We start from the raw sequence: 15,166 nt of genomic DNA, 5'->3' as shown, positions 1-15,166 counted from the left end.
CGGACCAATTTTATGGAGGTGAAGATTTCATTTTCCAACATGACTTGGCACCTGCACACAGTGCCAAATCTACCAGTACCTGGTTTAAGGACCATGGTACCCCTGTTCTTGATTGGCCTGCAAACTCACCTGACCTTAACCCCATAAAAAACCTATGGGGTATTGTGAAGCAGAAGATGCGAGATGCCAGACCCAACAATGCCGAAGAGCAGAAAGGCCACTATTAAAGCAACCTGGGCTCTCATAACACCTGAGGAGTGCAACAGACTGGTGGACTCCAAGCCACGCCGTATTGCGGCAGCAATTCAGGCAAAAGGAGCTGCAACTAAGTATTGATTGCCGTACATGCTGAAACTTTCCATGTTCTTACTTTTCAGTTGGCCCACATTTCTAAAAAAATATTTTTTGGTACGAGTCGTAACTAATATTCTAATTCTCTGAGATACTGAATTTGGGATTTTCAGTAATTGTCAGTACTAATCATCAAAATTTAAAGAAATAAACATTTCAAATATATCACTATGTGTGTAATGAATTGATATAATATGTAAGTTTCGCGTTCTGAATATAATTACTGAAATAAATCAACTTTTTCATGATATTCTAATATGAACAGCACCTGTATATATACACACACATATACATACATATATGTACATATACATATATACACACATACATTTACACACACATATATGTATACATGCATATATATACATACATATATATATATATATATATATATATATATATATATATATACTGTAGTGTATATATACACTACAGTAAGTAGGTCAAATAAGTTAGACATGCTTTTATTCACAAGGTCTATGCAGGGAACTACAGGCTCCAGGTCTGTAGATGACGTCACACCAGGAGGGGCGACATAACGAGTCTGGGGATGGAAAGTCCAATTAGTTAGTTATTAAGTTATTAATCTCCACATCACTCCAGACGTCATTGATATGATGACAAATGGCTGCTGGATTCATTTCCAGCAGCAAACAAACATAAGTTTGGAACTAAAGTCATAGGAGTTTCTTAAGCGCAAAAATTATGACTAAAGTGTTAAAGCTGTATTTTCATTTGCACTTTAATTTTATTGACTGTTTAATTAAAAAAAAACATTTATATCATCATTTATCATTAATTTATTTAGAACAGTCAATATTTGTATGTCATCTTTTTTTTGAAGTCCCTACTTATGCAGTAGTATTCATTTTTAGCTGTTAAGTTTGTATTTTCCAGGTTGAATACAACTCAAATCAAGTTTCAGATTCAGTGTTAAAATCGGAGCGGGGCCCCGGGGCCCTCTGTCGTGGAAAAGTTGGGACAAGTGGCATCAAAAAGGTAAGGAACCCCTAATCTAGGAGGTTGGACCAGCTCCTTGTAACCATGGAAACCACAACACAAAGCAACTTTCTCCCTCTTCCATGTAACTTACACACACTTGTTGACATTCCTCTGTGTGTGTGTGTGTGTGTGTGTGTTGTGCAAACATTGTCACGCTCACACAACCTTCAACAAGTTGGTGGCTCAGCGTGATGGATGATGTCAGCGTGATGGATGATGTCGCCGTGATGGATGATGTCGACGCGCTCGCCACACGCAATGTTTCCACTTAAGTCATCAGATCAGCTCTTATCAGCAGTCAGATGGACTTGCAGCTGAATGTTGTCCGTCAACACGCTGTCATCACTCGAGGGGCGGAGCCAGATGTCGTGTGGGCGGGGTTTCCAGTTGACCTCTTATTGTAGCGCGTGGTTACTCACTGCTGACTCAGCTGAAATATGGATCATTTACAGTAGGAATTATAATACATGGAGGGCGTGGCTTGAATTGCAGTTCAACCAATCAGATATTTAATGGTTTTTCAGATGTATTTTGTAGCAATTTGATTAATTTATGATTTTAAAAAAAATATATATATACATATATACACACAGACACACACAAACACATATATTTTTTAAATAAATATACATTTATAATAAAACAATACATATAACATTTTAAAAAGGATAATGATGAATTCGACATTTATCACTACTCACATATAAAATATTTATAAAGGCAAATCAGGAAATGACGGTCATGAAACAATTTCAAAATGCTAAATTATGGCTAAAAACAATACTTTAAAAATATAAAATAAAATAAAAATATTTAATACATAAAATAAAATACGCATTAAAAAATTAAATTTTTATGATTAATAAATATTATATTTTATTAATAAATATATATATATTTTTTAAAAGACGTGAAGAATGATATGTGGTCAAAAAATATTTTCCAAATTATTTAAAGCTAGAAAACAAAATACTTTGAAAATAAAGATGAAACAACTACAAATGTATATTTAATAAATAAAATAAGCACCTTAATGAATTTTAAAATATTTATTTAAAAAAAAAAAACATTATGAAAATGCATAAATCAAGGACTGACATAATTTGGTTTGTTTCTGGTTTAGTTCTGTTTTTGTATCACCTCTGGTTAATTTGTCTTCCTTAGTTCCTGGTGGCACTTCCTGTTTGTTCCGTTTCCTTGCCAACGTATTTGTGTCACCTGCCTTCTGTTTGTCACGCGCACCTGTGCCCTTTTTGTTCCTTCAGAGTCGCAGTGTAATTTGCTTTTCATGCAACAGGTGATGTCGCTATCCCCGCTTGTGGTACATACCTTTTGATACTTGTTAGCTTCCACGCTATTCGTTTGTGTATTTCCCTAGCTCACATGCTAGCGTCTTTTGTTCCTTCTAGCTCACATGCTAGTTCTGTTGTTTTTTGTCTATAGTGCCTTTGTGCAAGTGTTTTTGTTCTTAGTTTGTTTTATAGTATAAATAAATCATTTCCTACCGTTACACTGTGTCTTATCCGACTGCATCATGAGAGACTGCATCACAGAAATAACTTCAAAATGCATATTTAGAGCTAAAAACAAAATACCTTAAAAATAAAACAAATATATAATAATAAAATGATCAGTTAAAAAGCATTTTAATGGTGAATTACATTTTTTGATTAATCAATTAAATATAAAAAACATTATGAAAAGACAAATCAAGAATAACATATGGTCATGAAACACATTATAGCTAAAACAATACCTTAAAAATAAAAATGAAATAAAATAAAAATAAATAATGAATAAAATAAGCATTTAAAAATTTAATTTTATGATATTCAATTAATTACATTATGAAAAGACAAAATAAAGGATGAAATATATAGTCATTAATGTTTTCAAAATGGTATTTTAAAGCGAGAAACAAAATACTTTGAACATAATTATAAAACACTTGGACACCTTTATGAATTTTTAAATGTTTAAGGTTAATCAATTATTTGTAAAAAAAAACAAAAACATGAAAATGCATAAATCAAGAATAACTGCCATGAAATAACGTCAAAATACTAATTTAGAGCTAAAAACGAAATACCTTAAAAGTAAAAAATAAAACTAATGTTTAATATTAAAACATGCAGTTGAAAATCATTTTAACGGTGGACTTTTTTGATTAATCAATTAATAAAAAATAAAAAAATGAAGACAAATCAAGGATGACATATGGTCATTAAATAATTTTCTAAATGCTAATTTAAAGCTAAAAACAAAATACTATAAAAATATGATAAATATAAAACATAAGATTTTTTAAAATCACATTACTTGTTGGCTAATTAAATTTATTTTAAGATTAATCAATTAAATATAAAAACATAAATCATGAATGCCATAGTTATTAATTTCAAAAAGCTAGTTTAAAGCTAAAAACCAAATACTGCCAAAATAAAAACTACAAAATTATGATTAATAAATAAAAGTATTTATAAAGCACTTTTAAAGGGCGAATTTGACATTTTTGAGATTAAAAAACATTGTGAAAATGAATTAATCAAGAATTCTATATAATTTCAAAATGCCAATACTAAATACTTTAAAAATAAATATGTAAAAAACAAACATAAAAAATATTTAAATATAAAAATGGCTAATTCCTCATTAATTAAATGTATAACAATCACATATAGTGATGAAAGCATGATTAGAGGCTAATTGAAAACTAAAAGCAAAATAGTGCATCCATAGGAAGTGAGCATGCAGCTTCCACTCCTGTGGGAAAAACCTTCTTCAGGGAATTTGTGTCCATTCATCCGGTGGAGCATTGTTGAGGTCAGAGGTCACTGATTTGACCCCCAGATAAGATTGCTGGCTCGCCATCTCTGTTCCACTGCAACCTCACTGTTTGATCGGGTTGAGGTCAGGGCCCTCAACTTCTCCAGCCAAGAGAATAAGGGGACTATCTAAAACCGACGGACTTTTGTCTTATCATTAAGAAATCATTTAAAACAAGGGTGTCCAAACTTTTCACGATATTGTGACCCTCCTTTTTGTCCCGCTTTGTCTAAATCCTCTTAACAGAACTAAAAAAAGGGAACCATTTTAAAGTGTTGGATCATTTTGAGCTTTTTCTACCAAATAAAGTCAATATTCATCTTCTCCTGCACCTTTTCTTTGAACTGTTTTCTGAGCGAGGGCAATGGCTGTTTACGACCCCCTTTCCTTTAGAAACAGCTCTTGCCAGATAATCAGGGAAAGTCCAAATAAAAGTGGAGGCCTACAATCATTTGTCAGAGCGTGGTGGGAGACTGTACAAAGAGTACAGCCCAGACGTTTCTCCTCAATGAGCTAAATTGAATTCTGTTTCTGTTTAATTCCTTGCTTCTTGTCTTGTTTAATAGATGTTATCAGTGTTTGAACCTGGCAGGGACAACTAATTTATTAAAATTTTTTGGAATGCTTTACCTAAAATGTTAAGACTTCAAATACCAGCACAAGATTAATTATTGTTTTTTTGACCTATATTTGGTTTCTGACTTGATTTCTAGTAAAAAAAAACTTTACCATTTTTGTTAGGACTTGGACATTTGTGTCAACACCTGTACTTGTACGGCCTATTATGTCATCTTTAGTGTGACTCTAGACGTTTACACTGCACGCCAAGTCGGATTTGTTCGAGTTTGGCGAGCCACAAATGACGTATTTTTGGACGAATGAGGATTCACAACCTTATCTTTTTGAAGCGGAGGATGAGCTGTTGCTTAGAGAAGTGAGCACGTAGGAAGAGTGAGATGTTGGAGCAGACTGAAGCCGAGAGAGTGAGGTGAAAGTGACGACTAGAAATGTGGAACCTGGAGACGAGTTATTTTGACATAAATGGAGTGCTTACCCAAAACCTGGAGACGAGTTATTTGGACATAAATGGAGTGCTTACCCAAAACCTGGAGATGAGTTATTTGGACATAAATGGAGTGCTACCCAGAATCGACAATAAATGTACCTGGGCCATCATTTGACCCCCTGTTCACCTCCTGGGAGGTCAGGGGAGCAGTGAGCAGCAGTGGTGGCCGCGCCCGGGAATCATCTTTGGTGATTTAACCCCCAATTCCAACCTTTGATGCCGAGTGCCAAACAGGGAGGTAAACTGTCCCATTTTTTATAGTCTTTGGTATGACTCGGCCGGGGTTTGAACTCACGATCTACCGATCTCAGGGCGGACACTCTAAACACAAGGCCACTGAGCAGGTGTATTACAACCGCAAACATGTTTCATGTTGTTGTAAAAGCTTTATCTCTTGCCGTAATTAGCTTTTACAGCTAATACTGTAGCACTCCAATGTGTTAGTACGCTAGAAAAAGAGTTCCTCGGTGTTCACTCTTATAAAAAAAAATGTCTATGGTTTGGTTATTATACAGCTTACAGAACGTAAATCAAGTATTGTTGACACTTTTTGAATGCATTTTTAAAGCGATTTAAAGGTAGACTTGATTGCTAACATTAGCTGCATTGCTAGGTACCTAGAACGAGACAATTTTTATATGTTAGACTGCACACAAAAAAAAAGTTTGTCTTTTTGGCTCTCATAAAGATTGAGAACGATAGCAAAAGTCCCAAAAAAGCGCAGTTCCCTTTTAACAGTCATAAAAAGATTACAAAATCCAACAAATATTTTACACATAAACATCCATTCATACTTTATATTCACCTAAAAACACTCATTTTTAAGGTGTGGCAACTTTTATTTTATTTTTTAGTAGTAGCAGGAGCAACTTTCTTTTTATTTCCACTTTATCAGAGTGCGCATGCAAGTGCCGTCAGGGCCAAATTGAGGCCACATTGTGGCCATGAGGATTCACAACTTTATCTTTTTGAAGCTGAATATACTGAGGATGAGCTGTTGCTCAATAGTTAATTTTGTGCAGGTATTAAAAAACTTAAAGGCCTACTGAAACCCACTACTACCGACCACGCAGTCTGATAGTTTATATATCAATGATGAAATATTAACATTGCAACACATGCCAATACGGCCGGTTTAGTTTACTAAATTGCAATTTCAAATTTCCCGCGAGGTATCCTGTTGAAAACGTCGCGGAATAATGACGCGTATGCGTGAAGTCTCGGGTGGTAGCCGACATGTTCTCCCAGCAAAGAACACGGCTAAAAGTAGTCTGTTTATATTGCGTAATTACAGAGTATTCTGGACATCTGTGTTGCTGAATCTTTTGCAATTTGTTCAATTAATAATGGAGACTATAAAGAAGAATGCTGTTGGTGGAAAGCTGTGGATTGCAGCTGCCGTTAGCAAAACAAACACAACCGGTGTTTCTTTGTTTGTTGTGAAGCTTTTATATGGAACAGCAGTCAAGCGAACATGTTTCTCTACCACATGTCAACCATTGGATGAGAAAATTGTGATATTAAGTCGGCTCTCACCGGAGACTTGAGCGGAGTTTGCGTCCTCCTGCAGCAGCTGTGACTTTCTTGGCTCCTTCATGGCTTCCCTCAGAGACACTGGCGGTCACCGCAGCCCTACGACTTTCAGGTATGACTTTATAATCTCACTAAAACACTAGTAACACAATAGGCAGATAAGGGATTTTCCAGAATTATCCTATTAAATGTGTCAAATAACATCTAAATCGCTCCCACTGCCGTCGCCTTTTATTTCATTTTTTCTAGTGCTTCACTCTAACTTTCCTCATCCACAAATCTTTCATCCTCACTCAAATTAATGGGGAATTGTCCCTTTCTTTGTCTGAATCCCTCTTGCTGCTGGTGCCCATGATTGTAAACAATCGTCTGCTACTTCCGGTACAGGCAAGGCTTTTTTATAGTAACCAAAAGTTGCAAACTTTATCGTCGATGTTCTCTACTAAATCCTTTCAGCAAAAATATGGCAATATCGCGAAATGATCAAGTATGACACATAGAATGGACCTGCTATCCCTGTTTAAATAAGAAAATCTCATTTCAGTAGGCCTTCAACCTGTAATGGGCCACACCTGTGCGGAGTCTGATAAAGATCACATTTTACTTGGAGAACATTTTATTTTGTAAATATCTGACTTGGCCCACTTTGGCCTGCAGTGTAAACGTAGTCAACGTGTTTTTGGAACTTGACATCGGGTAGAATAGCAACTACTCTCGTGGATCTCAATAAACAGACCCTTTTAAAGAGTATCAGTGCCGTGTCAATGCAGGTAGCGAGTGTGCCTTATACTCACTGAAAAGGAGGCGTGTCCCGAGACTTTCCCACAAGGGCGGTGCTGCCTTTGTGATCCAGGCGGCTACACCCAGTTCCTAGGGTACGCTGCAGGTGGTCCAGGACAGGACACAGGAGATCCTCCCAGATGAGCAAACATAAACACGGACTAAGTCCTCCATTTTTCTCCCTTGTCATTCCGCCTTTTTATGAGGTTCAGTTTCAGTCCCGGGTGTCATGGCCTCTCCGAGTCCTCTGAGAGGAGGCGGGGCAGAGAACCTGTCGCTCACAATAAAAGGACCCCTCCTCTGAGGCGCTGCAGGCTTGTTCTCACCAGCGGCCTGCAGGAGTCTCATGTGGCAAATATGGTCTCGGAGGGAGGGGTTGTTAGGGTGAACACCGAGGTGTGACTTTTAGGGGGGCTCCGGCACCCAATTAACAGCAGGATGGGTGGGTCCCCGGCCCGGCCCGGCTTTTAAAGGGGCTCTCGCCTCCCAGCAGACTCCAGCTGGACACTCCTCTGGTTTCTCCAGTGCGGCTGACAACTGGTGTGTTCACGGCGGCCCCAACAATAAAAGAGCGAGTGCCACACAGGAGACGAGGATCACAACAATGAAGGAGGCTGATGGAATCATATCAATGCACATTAATTCGGGCTGGGAATCTTTCGATTCGATTCAGAATCAATACTTTCGTTTTTTTTTCCTTTAAATAACATTGGGTGACAGTTCTATGATGAACTACATTCCTCTATAAAATAGATAATAGCGCCAATAAATGTAGACATTACTTACAAGAAAACTGGTTTTATGGAATAAAATGCCACCCAAACATTTACTGACGTCAAATACAAATGAGTCAAAAACAAATGAGTCACAAATAAGTGAAATACACATGAGTCAAACACTGATGAGTCAACACACAGTAAGTCACAAATAAGTCAAATACAAATGAGTCACAAATAAGTAAAAGACAAATGAGTCAAACACAAATGAGTCAAATACAAGTCACAAACACAAATGAGTCAGATAAAAACACATCAAATACAAATAAGTCACAAACGAGTCAAACACAAGTACGTCACAAACACAAACAAGTCAAATACTGAGTCACAAACACAAACGAGTCAAATACAAATGAGTCTTAAACACAAATGAGTCAAATACAAATCACAAACACAAACGAGTCGAATACAAATAAGTCACAAACGAGTCAAACACAAACGAATCAAATACAAGTAAGTCACAAACACAAATGAGTCAAAGACAAATATACAAATGAGTCAAACAAATGAGTCAAATACAAAATAGTCAAATACATCAAATACAAATAAGTTAAACGAGTCCAACACAAACGACTGAAATACAAGTAAGTCACAAACACAAACAACTCAAATACTAATGAGTCACAAACACAAACGAGTCAATTACAACTGATTCAAATACAAAATCATCAAATACAAATAAGTCACAAACGAGTCAAATACAAATCAGTCACAAACAAACGAGTCAAGTACAAATTAGTCAAATACATCAAATACAAATAAGTTAAACAAGTTAAAAACAAACGAGTCAAACCCAAACAAATCAAATACAAGTAAGACACAAACACAAATGAGTCAAATACAAATACATCCCAAATGAGTCAAACACAAACGAGTCAAATACATCACAATAAGTCAAACACAAACAAGTCAAATACAAGTGAGTCAAATACATCCATACAAATAAGTCACAAACGAGTCAAATACAAGTAAGTCACAAACAAAAATGAGTCAAATACAAATACATCAAATACAAATAAGTCACAAGCTAGTCAAACCCAAGCGAGTCAAATACAAGTCACAAACACAAATGAGTCAAATCCATCCATCCATCCATCCATTTTCTACCGCTTATTCCCTTTTGGGGTCGCAGGGGGCGTTGGCGCCTATCTCAGCTACAATCGGGTGGAAGGCAGGGTACACCCTGGACAAGTCACCACCTCATCACAGGGCCAACACAGATAGACAGACAACATTCACACACTAGGGCCAATTTAGTGTTGCCAATCAACCTATCCCCAGGTGCATGTCTTTGGAAGTGGGAGGAAGCCACGGTGGCAGAGGGGTTAGTGCGTCTGCCTCACAATACGAAGAGTCAAATACAAGTGAGTCAAATACAAACGAGTCAATTACAAGAAAGTCACAAACACAAATGAGTCAAATACAAATAAGGCACAAACTAGTCAAACACAAACAAGTCAAACACAAATGAGTCAAACACAAGTAAGTCAAACACAAATGAGTCAAACACAAATACATTTAACACAAATAAGTCACAAGCTAGTCAAACCCAAACGAGTCAAATACAAGTAAGTCACAAACACAAATGAGTCAAATACAAGTGAGTCAAATACAAATAAGTCACAAACGAGTCAAACACAAACAAGTCAAACACAAGTCACAAACACAAATGAGTCAAATACAAGCAAGTCACAAACACAAATGAGTCAAATACAAGCAAGTCACAAACACAAATGAGTCAAATACAAGTGAGTCAAATACAAATAAGTCACAAACGAGTCAAACACAAACAATTCAAACACAAGTAAGTCACAAACACAAACGAGTCAATACAAGTAAGTCACAAACACAAATGAGTCAAATACAAGTGAGTCAAATACAAATAAGTCACAAACGAGTCAAACACAAACAAGTCAAACACAAGTAAGTAACAAACACAAACGAGTCAAATACAAGTCGCAAACACAAATGAGTCAAATATAAGTGAGTCAAATACAAATAAGTCACAAACGAGTCAAACACAAACAAGTCAAACACAAGTAAGTAACAAACACAAACGAGTCAAATACAAGTCGCAAACACAAATGAGTCAAATATAAGTGAGTCAAATACAAATAAGTCACAAACGAGTCAAACACAAACAAGTCAAACACAAATGAGTCAAACACAAGTAAGTCAAACACAAATGAGTCAAATACAAGGAAGTCAAACAAACGAGTCAAATACAAACGAGTCACAAACACGAATGAGTCAAATACAAATACACCAAATACAAATAAATCACAAGCTAGTCCAACACAAACGAGTCAAATACAAGCAAGTCACAAACACAAATGAGTCTATCAATGCTTATGTACATGTGCATTGTTAGTTTGAATGCATCTTCAAAATACTTTTTCAAAAACCTTTTCACGTTGTCATGATGGGGTATCGTTTGTAGAATTTTGAGGAAACATAACTGAAGTATGTCAGCACGGTGACAGAGGGGTTAGTGCGTCTGCCTCACAGTACGAAAGGTCCTGGGTTCGATCCCGGGCTCTTTCTGTGTGGCGTTTGCATGTTCTCCCCGTGACTGCGTGGGTTCCCTCTGGGTACTCCGGCTTCCTCCCACCTCCAAAGACATGCACCTGGGGATAGGCCCCTCCCACTTCCAAAGACATGCTCCTGGGGATAGGCCCCTCCCACTTCCAAAAACATGCACCTGGGGATAAGTTGATTGGCAACACTAAATCGTGTGTGAATGTTGAGGTGGCGACTTGTCCAGGGTGTAAGGGCCTTCTGCCCAATTGTAGCTGTGATAGGCTCCAGCGACCCCGAAGATAATAAGCGGTAGAAAATGGATAACAGAAGTGAGTACTTACCAGACTCAATAGACCAGCTGCTCCCAAAGACAAGCTCACCTCCAGCTACATCCTTGTCACTTTTGCTTATTAGTCCCCCCAAATAGTGACAGTGGAACCTGCAAGACATCAAACCTGACTCTGTCAGTCCAAAACTGCCGTGACGCAGCGACCAGTGCGAGCATGAAGGTGAACACCAAACAATATTTCAACCTTTTTAATGGACTTGCAGGAAGCAGTTTACACTTGGATATAAAGACAGCCCAACATTGCTGATGCTCAGGAGTCAACACAAAGAAAAACAACAATCTCCATTGACTACATTCCTCCTGATCACACCTGGGCAGATTAAGGTCCCGGGGGGCCAAATGTGGCCCGTTAAGATTTTCAATCTGGCCCGCCTCATATTCCCCCCAATTGTTTTTTACATCTTTAAAATGAAAACTGTAGCTCCAATTATGATGTGCACTCATGTTTTCTGATGACCGTAAGTCTTCAACTGTACTAAGTCTTTCAATGCTTGGAATCTGGGCTTTTTTGCATGATATACTAGTTACTATAATAATATAATTACTTACTGTAGTAACATAATTAGTTACTATAGTAAACTAACTACTTACTGTAGTGATCTAATTAGTTACTATAATAATATAACTACTTACTGTAGTAATATAATTAGTTACTATAGTAATCTAACTACTTAATGTAGTGATCTAATTAGTTACTATAGTAATCTAACTACTTACTGTAGTGATCTAATTAGTTACTATGGTAATCTAACTACTTACTGTAGTGATCTAATTAGTTACTATAGTAATCTAACTACTTACTGTAGTGATCTAATTAGTTACTATAATAATATAACTACTTACTGTAGTAATATAATTAGGTACTATAGTAATCTAACTACTTACTGTAGTGATCTAATTAGTTACTATAGTAGTCTAACTACTTACTGTAGTAAAATAATTAGTTACTATGGTAATCTAACTACTTACTGTGGTAATATAATTAGTTACCATGGTAATATAACTACTTACTGTAGTAATATAATTAGTTACGATGGTAATCTATTTACTGTAGTAATTAATTAGTTACTATAATAATCTAACAACTTACTGTAGTGATCTAATTAGTTACTATAGTAATCTAACTACTTACTGTAGTAAAATAATTAGTTACTATGGTAATTTAACTACTTACTGTAGTAATCTAATTAGTTACTATGGTAATCTAACTACTTACTGTAGTGATCTAATTAGTTACTATAGTAATCTAACTACTTAGTGTAGTGATTTAATTAGTTACTATAGCAATCTAATTACTTACTGTAGTAATCTAATTAGTTACTATAGTAATCTAACTACTTACTGTAGTGATCTAATTAGTTACCATGGTAATATAACTACTTACTGTAGTAATATAATTAGTTACTATGGTAATCTAACTACTTACTGTAGTAATCTATTTAGTTACTATAGTAATCTAACTACTTGCTGTAGTGATCTAATTAGTTACTATAGTAATCTAACTACTTACTGTAGTGATCTAATTAGTTACTATAGTAATCTAACTATTTACTGTAGTGATCTAATTAGTTACTATAGTAATCTAACTACTTACTGTAGTGATTTAATTAGTTACTATAGCAATCTAACTACTTATTATAGTAATCTAATTAGTTACCATGGTAATATAACTACTTACTGTAGTAATATAATTAGGTACTATGGTAATCTAACTACTTACTGTAGTAATCTATTTAGTTACTATAGTAATCTAACTACTTACTGTAGTGATCTAATTAGTTACTATAGTAATCTAACTACTTACTGTAGTGATTTAATTAGTTACTATAGCAATCTAACTACTTACTATAGTAATCTAATTAGTTACCATGGTAATATAACTACTTACTGTAGTAATATAATTAGTTACTATGGTAATCTAACTACTTACTGTAGTAATCTATTTAGTTACTATAGTAATCTAACTACTTGCTGTAGTGATCTAATTAGTTACTATAGTAATCTAACTACTTACTGTAGTGATCTAATTAGTTACTCTGGTAATGTAAGTCACAGCAGGTCAGACGAGGCACCAAGCAGTGTGGGTGGGGAGCGTTTCCACAGAGTGTTTCCAGAGCCTGAAATGTGGGTGTCAGGGACAGACGTGGAAGGAGATTTTTACAAGAAAATACTAAAGCTTAGTGATATATCACAAATATATCAGATTGTAGATGTTTTTTTTACCCTTTGCATTCATATTTCGCTGCGTTTGTTGTATTTTTGTTGGGTTTCGATGGAGAGGGGGTGTGATGTTCCTATCTTGTCAATATTCAGTGTTTTATCGATCATAGTGCATGTTGTAAGTCTCACATGATTGTCATGAACTTTCTGGGTGTCTCAGTAAAAAAACGTTATAAATTCCATTCCGTTTTTTTATTTTATTGTGATGCATTTGTGTTAGTGACTCAGTTGTATTTGACTCGTTTGTGTTTGTGACTTGCTTGTATTTGATCGTTTGTGTTTGACTTGTTTGTGATTTATTTGTATTTGATGTATTTGACTCGTTTGTGTTTGTGACTCATTTGTATTTGACTCGTTTGTGTTTCTGACTTTCTTGTATTTGACTTGTTTGTGTTTGTGACTTGCTTGTATTTGATCGTTTTCTGTTTGACTTGTTTGTGATTTATTTGTATTTGATGTATTTGACTCGTTTGTGTTTGTGACTCATTTGTATTTGACTCGTTTGTGTTTCTGACTTTCTTGTATTTGACTTGTTTGTGTTTGTGACTTGCTTGTATTTGATCGTTTTCTGTTTGACTTGTTTGTGATTTATTTGTATTTGATGTATTTGACTCGTTTGTGTTTGTGACTCATTTGTATTTGACTCGTTTGTGTTTCTGACTTTCTTGTATTTGACTTGTTTGTGTTTGTGACTTGCTTGTATTTGATCGTTTGTGTTTGACTTGTTTGTGATTTATTTGTATTTGACTCGTTTGTGTTTGTGACTCATTTGTATTTGACCCGTTTGTGTTTGTGACTTTCTTGTATTTGACTTGTTTGTGACTTGTATTTGCCTAGTTTGTGTTTGTGACTTACTTAAATCTGACTAGTGTGTGCTGGTGTATTACTTGTATTTAAATCGTTTGACTCATTTGTGACATATTCGTATTTGACTAGTTTGTGACTTATTGTGAAGTATTTGTATTTGACTCCTTTGTGACTTATTTGTATTTGACTCATTTGTATTTGACTTGTTTGTTTGTGACTTACTTGTATTTGACTCATTTGTATTAGACTTGTTTGTGACTTATTGGTCTTTGATGTATTTGACTAATTTGTATTTGACTCGTTTGTTTGTGACTTGTATTAGACTTGTTTGTGACTTATTGTGATGTATTTGTATTTGACTCGTTTGTGTTTGTGACTTACTTGTATTTGATTCATGTGTATTTGACTCGTTTGTGTTTGACTTGTTTTTGACTAATTTTTATTTGACTCGTTTGTTTGTGACTTGTATTTGACTCAATTGTGACTTCTTGTGACTTATTTGTATTTGACTCGTTTGTATTTGACTCGTTTGTTTGCGACTTACTTGTATTTGACTCATTTGTATTAGACTTGTTTGTGACTTATTGTGATGTATTTGTATTTGACTCGTTTGTGTTTGTGACTTACTTGTATTCGACTCGCTTGTGTTTGACTCGTTTGTGACTTATTTGTATTTGATGTATTTGTATTTGACTGGTTTGTGTTTCTGACTTGTATTTGACTCATTTGTGTTTCTGACTTGTATTTGACTCGTTTGTGTTTGACTTGTTTGTGACCTATTTGTATTTGACTCGTTTGTTTGTGACTTACTTATATTTGACTCGTTTGTGACTTATTTATATTTGATGTATTTGGGCCCCCAGACACATTTTTTTCCTCTAAATTTGGCCCCCCGAGTCAAAGTAATCGCCCAGGTCTGCTCTTGGTCGAGGCGGG

The sequence above is a fragment of the Nerophis ophidion genome, linkage group LG14 (assembly GCF_033978795.1).
Source record: "Nerophis ophidion isolate RoL-2023_Sa linkage group LG14, RoL_Noph_v1.0, whole genome shotgun sequence".
Lineage (NCBI taxonomy): Eukaryota > Metazoa > Chordata > Actinopteri > Syngnathiformes > Syngnathidae > Nerophis > Nerophis ophidion.
This window is presented reverse-complemented; position numbering follows the sequence as displayed.